General features: G+C 39.0%; 1 long non-coding RNA gene across 3 annotated transcripts; it reads right to left on the bottom strand.

Moving 5' to 3' along the window:
- Window positions 1-388: 388 nt before the first annotated feature.
- Window positions 389-10,152, bottom strand: LOC126236137 (uncharacterized). Of its 3 annotated transcripts, none has more exons than XR_007544874.1 (3): window positions 10,028-10,152; window positions 6,766-6,996; window positions 389-1,280 (listed from the first exon to the last, which is right to left on the bottom strand). It is a non-coding gene; the product is annotated as an uncharacterized LOC126236137 (long non-coding RNA). The 3 variants fall into 3 exon arrangements; XR_007544875.1 differs by lacking the exon at window positions 10,028-10,152 and adding an exon at window positions 9,749-9,866; XR_007544873.1 differs by lacking the exon at window positions 10,028-10,152 and adding an exon at window positions 9,548-9,668.
- Between the last annotated feature and the right edge of the window lie 2,595 nt (window positions 10,153-12,747).

Raw genomic sequence — 12,747 nt, 5'->3', positions numbered from 1 at the left:
TCCTTTTCATAACATTGATACATTCCGTCCTGAATTTTTCATGTTTTTTACATTTAATTCAAAGTTTCACAGTCAGGATGGTGGTCTGGCTATGAGTAGCAAGGTTTCTATTTCTCTCTTCTCTGCGTCCTCCCCTTTGCATATTATGACTCGTTTATTACAGCACCTTTTAAAATTGATTATAGGCAGAATACTTTGCCTCCAAGTTTCCTTGCTAGCCTTGAAGTCCAGTTGCATGCAGCAACAGCTGACAGGTTTTAGCAAATGTTTTATTCACCAAATAAGTCTTGTGAGCAACGCAAAGGTAGTAGGAAGCAAACCGCCTACAACAGAAATCAGTTGCGCAATGTTAGATTAAAACCTAAATAATGTTGGCCAACACTGTGTGTAACAGTTATTAATCATTTATTGAAAGAATGTACACAATAAATAGTGAGCCTTAGTCTGATGAAAAGACATGGTGCCAGTGTAAAAGCTCTGATCATTGTTCGAACCAAGCTTAGTAAACAATGACTGACTATCTAATAGTTGGTCAGTCTGGACTGCTGTCGTGACAGTTAGTACTTCTGACTATATTTATGATAATACATACTGCAATGACACTCAGCGATTATTGCGGCAGCATGACAGTACTTGTAGGTAACTGCTGGTGACTCGATAACTGCTCCCGGAACTGTTCGGCAACTGGCAAGTGAAGCTGTGCAGCCTCTTAAACCTGTGGTTGGCGCAGGAATGTGCATCTGCTAGCTACTTGGCAGGTGTCATCTATGACATCAGACCTAACTAACCTAACTATCGGCAGACAGAGCAGGCTAGTGGTGGAAGGGTAATAAGGTTCCTGTCACGTGCACCACATATGTGGCAACTCATTGACTCATTACAAATGTGAGATGCCACACTGGAGGCTAGCCTGGAGTTATGCAGCCTGTGTGGATATATTTGTGTACCATATCTGACAGTAGATACAGCATCCCTCCATTGGCATGGGATGCCTTTGCTTCCATGCTTGTCAACATCATTTCTGATAGGTGCACATACATTACATTTGCCTGCGGTACCATGGAAAACTGTACCCAAAACCTCGGTGAGGGATATCAGACAAGCTATTTGCCACATCAGCTTCCATCTCTTTCTGAGTGGGATGAGGAGGGATGTCCATTTCCATCTGGGCATCGTTGACGGCTGCAGCTGGGTCCAGCTGCTGAAAATGAAGTCAGGGATGGCTACCGGCTGCAACTGCAGGCCTCCAAGATAGCTGGCTGCAACGAAGTCATGTGAGCCTGAAAAAGACAACAGCCTAGGAGTCCTGTCTGTATGATCATGCAAACTGTGCACCATCATTTGATTCTGTGTCATATTGTGACACCATTATGAGTCTGAACTCTGTATGGAATATTCCTGAGCTACTGTATTACTTTGGCTGATACTCAAGATTTGTTTCCATATTTACACATGCTAATGAGTACTTGATCATTGAATTAAAACACTTTTGTCTCGACAGTTGTTGATGCCTGAGCGGCTTTAATGTTGACAATAAAGTGCAGTATTTTCAGTTTGAGATTTTGTAGCACTGGAGTGGTTAGGTACAAAGAAAGAAAAAATTAACAATGCAGTATCCTTATTGTACTGCCAAGTGAACTTTTGAGGCTTGAATGTCTGCACAAATTGTACAGCGATGGAATGATATGTTTTGAAATATGAAGTGCCATTTATTTCTCAAAATATTTTAACTCCTAGAAGTAATCAATGACATATGTATCACTTATTGAAATTTTGTAAAAAAAAACACATCAATGACAATCAGCAAGTAGCTTACCTTCCTAAAAATGGTGTAGCATAACAAATGTGTAAATGTTACAAGGGTTCTGATGCCTGTGGCTATGGAAAATATTATAGAGCAGCTGACTGGTATTTTTGTCATAAGTTGTATTTAGTCAACATCACTTCTACATCTTCATCTATATCTTCCCGGTAGCAATGATCCCTGGAAAAGCATTTGCTATGGGTTAAGCCTCAGTGGCATTTGAGGAGAATTTGAAGCACTTTGGGTTTAAGTAATTCAGGATACACTGCTTATGTCTTTTCTGATTGTAAATGTACTAAAATGACACCGTAGACAGTCAAAACATGTCTCGTGTGAATGTGATTTAATTTCTAGTTATTCAACTATTATTCAATCAACTTTTTATCTAAAGGCCACTCCAATTAAATGTAGTGTTTAATCTTAGATACTTGGTACAAGCTTTGCAGTTAAATTAGAATCCAATGAAAAATTTTCCACAGTTTCTTGATGATTACATTTAATCCAAAACATACAACAGAAGAAGATCCAAATTTTTATCCTGCCCTAGGCAGCTGGGTAGCAAATCTTCATTAGTGTGTTGAGCTGTGAACATGAAAACTACTTCATAGTCACAGTTTAGCAAAAGCAGTTCCCACTGTGCAAGTTTTGGGCTGTCCTGGAAGGAACAGTATTATTTGGTCCAAAGGTTGCCACCAGTGGTTTGTGGTCCACAAGGAGAATTTATCTTCAGCAGTATATGTATTCATGAGCTTGTTAACAGCAAAGATAACTGCAAGAACTTCCTTTCCAATCTGAAAGCAACTGTCACTGTTTTGGACATGAACATGCTCGGACATTTGACAATGTGACAAAACTGCACCGATTCCATACTCAAATGTATCTGATGCAATAGTTAATATTTTATTTGGACAATATGTCATGAGACATTTGGCATTTAACAAACATTGTTTTAATTCCAGAATGAGATTTCACTCTGCAGCGGAGTGTGCGCTGATATGAAACTTCCTGGCAGATTAAAACTGTGTACCCGACCGAGGCTCAAACTCGGGACCTTTGCCTTTCGCGGGCAAGTGTTCTACCATCTAAGCTACCGAAGCACGACTCACGCCCGGTCTCACAGCTTTACTTCTGCCAGTATCTCGTCTCCTACCTTCCAAACTTTACAGAAGCTCTCCTGCGAACCTTGCAGAACTAGCACTCCTGAAAGAAAGGATACTGCGGAGACATGGCTTAGCCACAGCCTGAGGGATGTTTCCAGAATGAGATTTTCACTCTGCAGCGGCATGTGCCTAATATCTTACTAATTATCTCAATATAGGCACATTCATGTTACAGATATTTTAATAGCATATTCCTTTCCAGAATGAGATTTTTGCTCTGCAGCGGAGTGTGCACTGATATGAAACTTCCTGGCAGATTAAAACTGTGTGCCCGACCAAGACTCAAACTTGGGACCGGGCGTGAGTCATGCTTCGGTAGCTCAGATGGTAGAGCACTTGCCCGCGAAAGGCATAGGTCCCGACTTCGAGTCTCGGTCGGGCACACAGTTTTAATCTGCCAGGAAGTTTCATTGTTTTAATTTATCAACTGTACTTTGGCATTCGTCATTCAAAATCTATTTTGTGCCTTTGCATAATAGTTTGGAAAGTGGTTTGCTTATGAATGCTACATGTGGAACAAACTTTCTGTAGCAATTAATTTTACCTACTACAGCACGTAGAGGGAGTCCACCTGAGGAGTCCCTGATTTCAAGATTGATAGACGAGAGCAACAAAAGGTATGTTTACTCTGAAAACTGTAAGAATTTTATACAGAAGTTCTAAAATAGTTTGAAAAGCTGATAACCCCAAATAGTACCAGCAAACGTAATTAAACTTGTCCTCAGCAAGCTGCCATTCCAGCCGCATCACAACCTTTTCAAAATGCCCATCACTAGCAGTAAGTACACAGGTGGTGCAAACGAACAATGCAATTTGCCGTCACATCTTGTAGTATCTCAATGGAAATGGATTCAGAAGCCACACAGATTGCCAATACCAGCTCATCCAGCATGGTGGGGTGGTTCCAGTAGACAATGTCTTTCAATATGCCCTGCAAAAAGTAGTCACAGGGAGTCAGATCAGGTAAAAATGAAGGCCAATCCATTCCTGAACCAGTAAATTTGCAATAATCCAATGCAATGACTCTATTTTCAAAGAATTTATCAAGAAAGCAAAACACCTGTTCGCTCCGATGTTGTTCCCACCTGGCATGAACCACTTTGTGCTTGGTTGATCCTTCAATGCTAGCTGTGTGGAAACTCCAAAATTGCAGTGTAACATTCACTAGTGATTGTTTCCATGCCACAACCCAAACAGTAACTTTGGGAGAATACAGCAGTTTTGTTTCATGCACGTGGGATTTTCAGATCAATGAAATAGCCAGTTTTGTTTATTAATGACTCCAAGTGGAAATGTGCTTCAGCTGTCAACCAGAGTGAGAATCTGTTTGACAAAGTCAGCCCAATGTTGTACAGCTTGTATGGGTATGGCTTGGTGGCTTTGGATTTTGAATGGAAACATGTAGGCTCAGTATTTTGTGTGTGCTAAATGCTTCAAACCAGTCTCTGCTGCAGTTCTTTAGATGGATCTCCTTGGATTTTGCTAAACAATTCCAGAAATCATGGCAACATTTTCAGGAATAATGACAGTTTGCATGGGGTCATTATTCCCTGCTAGATCATCAGCCACACTTCCTTTCAGTTGGAATTTAGTGAAGGGCTTGTGAATGATTTTCATTAAATCTTTGGACTTTAAATCTTATTTGAAAACTGTGGTTCATTGCTATAGGAGTGTTTTTCAACCTGTGTTATTCCAGTACCAAAGAAAGATGATGTTCAATGGACCACTGATTTCAACCTTTTCCTCTGGTACACCAACCATTTCAATGGTGGAACTGATTGCTCTGAACAGTAGTACACTATTTATAGACATTATGTATCGTGTATTTTTTAAAACTATTTTGAAACTTCTGTACAAAATTATTACAGCTTTCACAATAACCATACCATTTGTAGCACTCTTCTGTTGATCTTAGTTTACGAGCTATTTAATTTTGAAATCAGGGACTCCTTCACTGGATTCCTCAAGATATTTGCGAGTTCACGGGTTTTTCATTGTTTCAGTGTGTTGTGGTGTGTCCTAAATATTGGACTTGCTAGTGGAATACTATGTCCTTTTCTTTTTTACACTTTAAACTTGCTGCTCATAGAACCTTAAAAGGCAGATTCCATATTACATAACAGCCCTTCTGGAGCTTTTCCCTGAGAGAATGATGTCATCCAGGTAGTTCACAGCATTACTACATTTTCTAATTAACGGTTCCAAGTATTGCTGGAACAAACTTGATTCACTGACAATCCCAAATGGCAATCTCATGTACTGTTAAACTCCAAATGGAGTATTTATATCCAAAAATCTGTGTGTTCCTTCATCCAGAGGTATTTGTAAGTAGCTTCCTTCAAATCAAGTTTTGCAAAATATACACACACTGCCAGCTAATTCAGACATCTTCTAGTTTTGGAATTGGATAGGAATCTATTAATGGATTGCACTCTGACAGTCACTTTGAAATCACCACAGATCAATAATGTGCCATGCAGTTTTTGTACTACCACAACTGGTGTTTCCTTTTGGCTACTAGTAATTGATTCTATAATGCCATTCTGTTACAGATACTCAAGCTCCTGTTTCACTTTGTCCTTTATGCAAATGAAATATTATGTGTTTTGCAGAATTTTGACACAGCATTTGGCTTTATAATGATGTGCACATTGTAGTCTTCGATGTTATTGTTGCCTCCGAAAAAAATTGTATCATATTTTTGCAATGGTGTTTGCAACTTTCCAGTAGGAACGTAAGTGGGAATCTCGTTCACTCCTTCATGAATTGTGAATACTAGTGTGTTAGACCCAGTAAATCTGCTGCTTTACATGAATATATTACTATAAATCTGTCCTGTCTGGTAAACTGCTTTATGCAACATCCAAATGAATTGAGCTTTGACCCATATTTGCTGGTCTCTGTTGATAAATACCAAAATGTGGAATTCAGTTAACTTTGTTGAACCTAATTTCTTGTATGTCTGTAGATCAACTATAGAAATTGCAGAGCCTTTATCAGTTTGAAATTTCAATGGCACTTTATTAACTCTTCAGTGTCACAGGTAAAGCCTTGTCATTTACTGAAAAAGATAGCATTCACTTTATTTTTTTGCCCACCAAACTCCATGGAATTGCTCATGTTCATTGTAAACTTTTGAATTTTGTTATGAAAAACTTTTTTCAGTATCATGAAAATCGGAGATAACACTCCATGAGAACACACAAGCCTGAACTACAGAATGAATGGGAAAAGAGATACTGGAAGACCTTGGAAAAGATGGGAATCATTTTGTTTGTGAGTTGAGAACAGGCAAAAGCCAATTCAGATTTGTGATCTGTTTTATAGCATAAATGCATTGTGAGTTTCAAAAGAAAAGTATTCAGAGCTTGGCCATGTAGGCTGCTTATGCACTGTAGGCACACAACTGTCTCCATATTGAAGTGCACCTGCTTACACTAGCGGGTTGTTAACGTGCCCATATTAAAGGCAATATCAGGCGAGTGCATAATAAGCATATTAAAAATGAGAGAAGCAGGGTAAGACTTGTTACATGTCACTTTCACACAGAAATTTGCATTATATAGTTAAGTCTTGCAATTGTAGTGTCCATTCATTGTTACTTGCTAACCTTGATTTGGTTCCTTAAAAGCTTCCAAAAAATTTATCCCTGGCTACAGCATCATTGCACTTGTGCTCCAAAATGTGACACTAACTTTAATTTCTGAATATGAAAGGATCATGTGATCTATTTCTTTTGAATTAGTTTAAACACTTCCACACCAGTATCTGCAATAAGAAAAGCTTTGTGAGTGACATCACCTGATAATCAGTGCGTGACGGAAAGTTTCTTCAGTCGGGTAATATAATTTGGCAAGGCTTCTCTATTCTGGTTGGAAGGCAGAAATGATGGTGGCAAGATCTTAAAGTTTTCTTGGATGGTTTACTTTAGTGCTTCAAGATTGGACATCCATTCCAGCAACAACTCATGAGTGCTGGATAGCTGTTGCAGTAAGACCATCATTCACTGTAGAAAGTCAGGTTGAACCATTTCTGAAAAATAAAAAGACCCGTAGACTAAATTCTTGTAGCCAAGTTATGGCATTTTTCGTGAGTTCTTATTGCCAATTTATGTAGAATTGCAATGTTTCTTTTCATAAATCCTCAAATCTGTGCCACCAATTTATGTGTCAGCTTTAATCCTCATGGGCAACTTGCAGAAATCCTTTATGAATTCTCATCGCCAGTTTATTTTATATTAACCAAATAAGTTTGGTGCCCAATATGCAGGTAACAGGAAGCAAACCCTCTACCACACACATTAGGTGCTTTATTCATGTCGTGTGCTTGTACGCTGCAACTCTCTGGACACAGAGCAAAGTTAGAGTAAAACAAATGTGTTGGCAACACAATAAGTAACAACTAACAGTCATTTAATAAAATAATGTGTACAATAAATATAAACTTTAGTTGGATGAGAAGGTGTGGCACTGCTGTAAAAGTTCTGAACACTGATCTAACCTCACTCAGTAAACAATTACCGACTGACTAATGCAATAGTTGTTCAGTCTGGACTGCTGTTGGTGACAGTTTACGGTTCACGCTCTATTTATGATACATGTACTGTGATGACACTTGGCAATGATTGTGGCAGTGAGATGATAATTTTAGCTAGCTGCTGGTGGCTCCATAACTGCTAGTAGAATCGGTCGTCAAATGGAACCAACTGTTAGGCAACTGACTGAGTGAGGCAGTGCAGTCGCTTAAATCTGCAGTCAGTAGAAGAATGTTCATCTGTGAACTGTTTGGTGAGTAACGGAAGTAGTCCCTGGTATCATCGTCCTCTGTAGCGGCAGACATAACTATCGGTAGAGGGAGTGGTCTGTTTGTAATCACACTGTGGAAGCATAATAAAGTTCTTGTTATGTGGCGACTGATTATGTATGTGGGTATCATATTATATGACAGTGGCCAAAGTTGGTATTTTCTTATGTTGTTCGGAACATCACAGAAATTGCTACCTAATAGCACTTTTATCCAAACTCACACTTCACTGGAATATTTATTGCGAGCATTTTCTTTTTTATCTCCTTGAGCTCGGCATTGTGTCCCTCCTACAATTTTTACGCCACTGACTATTCAACTGCAACATTTTGGTTGTACGGACTGTGCCTTATGCAATGGCACTGTCTCTCCTTGTTAATTATTTTAATGATAAACAACAAGTTTTCATATCTGCCTGCAAAAATTTTTCTATCATCACTTTCCATTACTGAACGGTGTGGCAAAACTTTGCATATACCTGATTATGTGGTCGGGCATGTCTGTGCAACCATTTTAAATGAACTTATTTATTCAGGGACAGTATTATTCAAAGAAAATGTATCTTCCACAGTAATAATGCTCCAATCTATTCTTGGAAATGTCCTAGATTAGTTTGGTGAAAGTGAAATAACGCTACTTCACTGGCTTTCCAAATTACTAGATTTCAGCATTAACAAGCCACTGTTGTCCGTACAGGAGAAAAATTAAGGTCCCTGAGCCCTCTTCAGGTACTGAAATAGAACAATTTCTAAGCAAGGAATGATATAAAATGAGACTGATAACAAATTTATAAACTTTGATAGCTAGTAGGAATCAAGCTGTTTTGGATGCCTAGAGCAGCCTTACAGAATGTTAGGCAGGTATTCAAATCATTGTGCCCAACTCCTGTTGTGTTACACATCATCCTGGAAGAATGATGTGTATCCCTATGTATACCCTACTGACCAATGAAAGAACAATGAAACAAAGTATTATTTAAGGGGGCACAACTACTGTGTGGATATATTGTCTTGTGTGCATGTGGAGAACCAGGCCATAGCACAATACATCTTGGAGATTGGATAACAGCTGCAGAGGAATTACCCCCACATGTGTCATGTGTACACTCCACAAAATGTCGTACAACATTGGAGAAGTGCGTCGCCGTAACAATAAATGCTGGAGGATATAACAATGGCTGTAATCTGTGTAAAACAAACCGTATTTACTCGTCATTCCGAACTTTTCATTCTCGGTTTTGAATTCTGAAACATATAGTAGTGTTTTCAAGATTAATGTGCATAATTTGTTATACGTTGGGCACTGCAAATGGTTTTAAATTTTAACGGATCAAGTATAACTAAGCATTTCTGGATGCGTAATTTTCTGGAAATTTAGGCCATGCATAAAGCACGTTGCTTTCCACCTTTGATGGAAATATGTGTTCTTTTTAGCAGACGACAGGCAGATAGGGTCGGATGTGTGTTACTGTGTAGTGTGTTGAGGTTACGGAGAAGCGATTGCTGTGCATCATGTGTGACTCCAAAGTAAGCATAAATAAATTTTGATATCATTATAGACAAAGAAGGGTGGCATAGAAAGCTACTTTTAAAGATAACTCGAAAAAGCTTTGAAATGTGATGCCCTGAGCGTCAAGTATTAGATAAAAAGCCTCCAATTATATTACTGTAAATAACGAAGTGGGCAAACGGAGAACAAGCAGGCAGAAATTTGGATGGATATTCATGCTATTGCAAAAACTGGGGAGCCTGACATCTTAACAACAGAAATAATGTCTTACGTGCAGCTCCTCGCAAACTACGAGAAATAAAATGAAGCCCACTAATGATTCAAAAAAGCAACCTCCGTTCACGTGGATTCTGGTCTCTTTCTAGTTTCTACGAAATTCCCAGTTTGCCGAGACCAAGGATGTTAATCTACTCTTAATCTTTTATGATTAACATTGTGTTAGCAGCTTTCTCTATAAAATAAAATGACTCACTGAAAGTTAATTAATCTTCACATGAAGAATAGGAAAATCTCGTATTTCTCACTTTCAGGAATAATCAATTAAAAGTTTTGTTTTGAAATGCAAAGTAAATAGTTCAAACAGGTATATATGTCGCTGGTTACTACTTAACGAAACGTTATTACCAGCCTTATCGCTGCAGTTTTTCGTATCAGAAAATCGAAGATGTCCTTGTGATCTCATTCTGAAATTTCGAAAAAAGCATTGTCATTCTGTATTTCTCGCATCTCTGTTATTCAGACACTCCTTTACCTATAGTCGTCTTTGTGTTTTCTTCTTGTCGTCTTTTCATCACAATAAACGCAGCACAAGCACCCAAACTAACTGTGGGATCCATGGCAGACGTCTTGCGCAATCAGGCAACATGTGGACACGGGAATACCAATGCGTTATTTTCACAAATTTTTGTGCATGCCCTTTATTCCAGTGCAATTGCAACTGCTCACGAGGAAAGAGGCATTCTGTGGACATACTTTTACATCGTAGCGTCCAATGCCAAGGTCAGCTGAGAAGACTGAGTAAAGCAGAATAACATTTAATCTTCACTGATTGAAGTAAGTTAAATCTAAACTTTGAAATCCAATAGGAACACTACATTCTGGCGACCAAACTGATGAACATTTTAAAAGGTGTATTTTACCTGCCGATCTGTCATGAAGGTGCGTCCACATGATGCTTTTTTTTTTGTGTTAAACTTCGTGCAAGCGCCTACATTTCTAACGGCGCAGCTACGCATGCGTATTTGTGCATGCATAATTTCCACGAAATGAAGGCCTTGCGTAAAGCGTACTGCTAACCGCCTTCGGTGGGAATCTCCGTGCTTTTTAGGAGACGACAGGCCCATGTGTGTTTGTATAGTGTGTTGAGGTTACTCTGAGAAGCGATTTATGTGCAGTTATGTCTGTTGACACAAAAGGAAACACGCTTAAGATTGGAGATGATCACAGACAAAGAAAGAAATCGTATGACATGCCGCTTTTGGAGATTATTTGAATAAAAATTTGAGATGTGTTACCCTCAGTGTAAAGCATTAGTAAAAAGTCCACGATCACATTTCTGTAAAGAATACGGTACCGTAAGTTTCGAAGCAGAAAAACAGAAAAGAATAAGCCAGAAATTTATGAGAATAGTACCGGTATCTGAAAACTGTGGACGAATATTCGTGCTACGGCGACTTACAGCACAACAACTGAGGAGCCTGACGTCTGAATAAAAGAAGTGATGGGACGTGTAGCTCCTCAACAAATTACTAGAAATAAAAATGAAGGACTTTCACGACGCAAACAAATAAATAATTAAACAAATGGAAAACACAAACTCCGTTTTGGTGGATTCCGGCGTCTATAAAATTCCCACATTTGTCGAGACTGGGGATGTTAATCTACATATTATCTTCCATTATTAAAGTTGTGTGTACAAATGACGTACTGAAAGTTAGTTAATGTTTACATAACGAATAAGAATCTCCCTTAAGTATTTCTCAGTTTCAGGAATAACCACCGCATTGAAATGCTTTGCAGTGAAACACGGAATAAATAGTTCAAACTAGTATACAGGGTGTTACAAAAAGGGGGTCAACAACGGGTGGCATCGGACACTAGAATTTATCTGGCAAAGACACAGCAACACCCCTCGGCCCACCATTATAATTAGAAAATATTACAACGACACAAAAACCTGCCTCCAGAGAAACGAAAAAAGTAGCACTCGCACAATACACTAACATAAAAAACGCATCGTAGAACAAGAAAAAAGTATCAGACCCACCAACACCTAACTAACGAAACGAGGCCTGTACATTTTGCTGACTACTTTCACAAATGCAAGAAATAAACAATAACCCATAGGAATACTCTTTCTCCAACAATATTCATCTAAATGGCCTTGCAACACTGAAATCCTTCTCTTTCCACGCAATGACGCTCAATGATTGCAAAAAATTTGTAGTTGATTTACAGTCACCCATTTTCTGAAGCAGAATTTTCACAGTAAAAACAACTGACTCATCCATTACGAACAGCGTGGGAAATAAAGACCTTATAAATCACGTCTACTTACAAATCACGACTACTTTCATTAACAAAAGATGCCGAAAACAAATTACGAGATGAAAACAAAACAATGTCCATCTAATTTTTAATATACGAGCGTAACGAAGATATCCAGAGAAATCATTTAACGTTCATCGACAGCAATCTGCGGCGCAAACAAAATAACATCACACATTACGTCATTGATCAAAGCCGACGGGTGGTATCGGACACTAGAATTGACCCGGAGGGTTTATGTGATTGACTCGTGGTTTCATTTTTTTTAATTATTTTAAAATTTTGCATCTGATGGAGGGTCAACAGAAAGGTCCGATCTTACTCGTCGGCTTTGACCCGTGACGTAAGCGTGTTGCGGTGTGTGACGTCATTACGGCGCGGAAAACCTAATACATGGTTTGATGTACTCTTGTTTAAAGAACATGTATACGTAATATGAAGCAATTTGATGAACATATTGATCTGTAGCGTAGCCCACTTGAGGTTAGGTTGGGAGTTTTTTTTTTGGAATGCGGCCGCGGCAGCGGCCGCCTATGATTCGAAAATATTGATTTGACACTAATGAAGCCTGTGGGGGGATGGGGGGGCACTGCAGACTCCCCCCACCGCATAACGACATATTTAGTTTCTCCCCACCCAAAAACCCCCAATTTCCCACGCTTGTCCCGTTACAGTCATTAGGCTTTTTGTGAAACTTGTGTATTTCAGTGTTTACAATACGTATTCGATGTTTTTATATCCGCCATATTGGAATTGTTGTTTATGGTCGTTTCCGCGGTATTTGTGACGTCATGGGTCAAAGCCGACGGGTAAGATCGGACGCTTCTGTATTTCCCTGATGGAGGGCGGGAAGAACTGATTTGAGTGGTACCTCATTCGTGCCTGGAGTTTGTGTTTCTTATTATTTTTTCATTAGCTATTCTG

This window comes from Schistocerca nitens, chromosome 2 (assembly GCF_023898315.1).
Source record: "Schistocerca nitens isolate TAMUIC-IGC-003100 chromosome 2, iqSchNite1.1, whole genome shotgun sequence".
Taxonomy (NCBI): domain Eukaryota; kingdom Metazoa; phylum Arthropoda; class Insecta; order Orthoptera; family Acrididae; genus Schistocerca; species Schistocerca nitens.
Note: the sequence above shows the minus strand (reverse complement) of the source record. Positions and strands in the feature narration are given on the sequence as shown.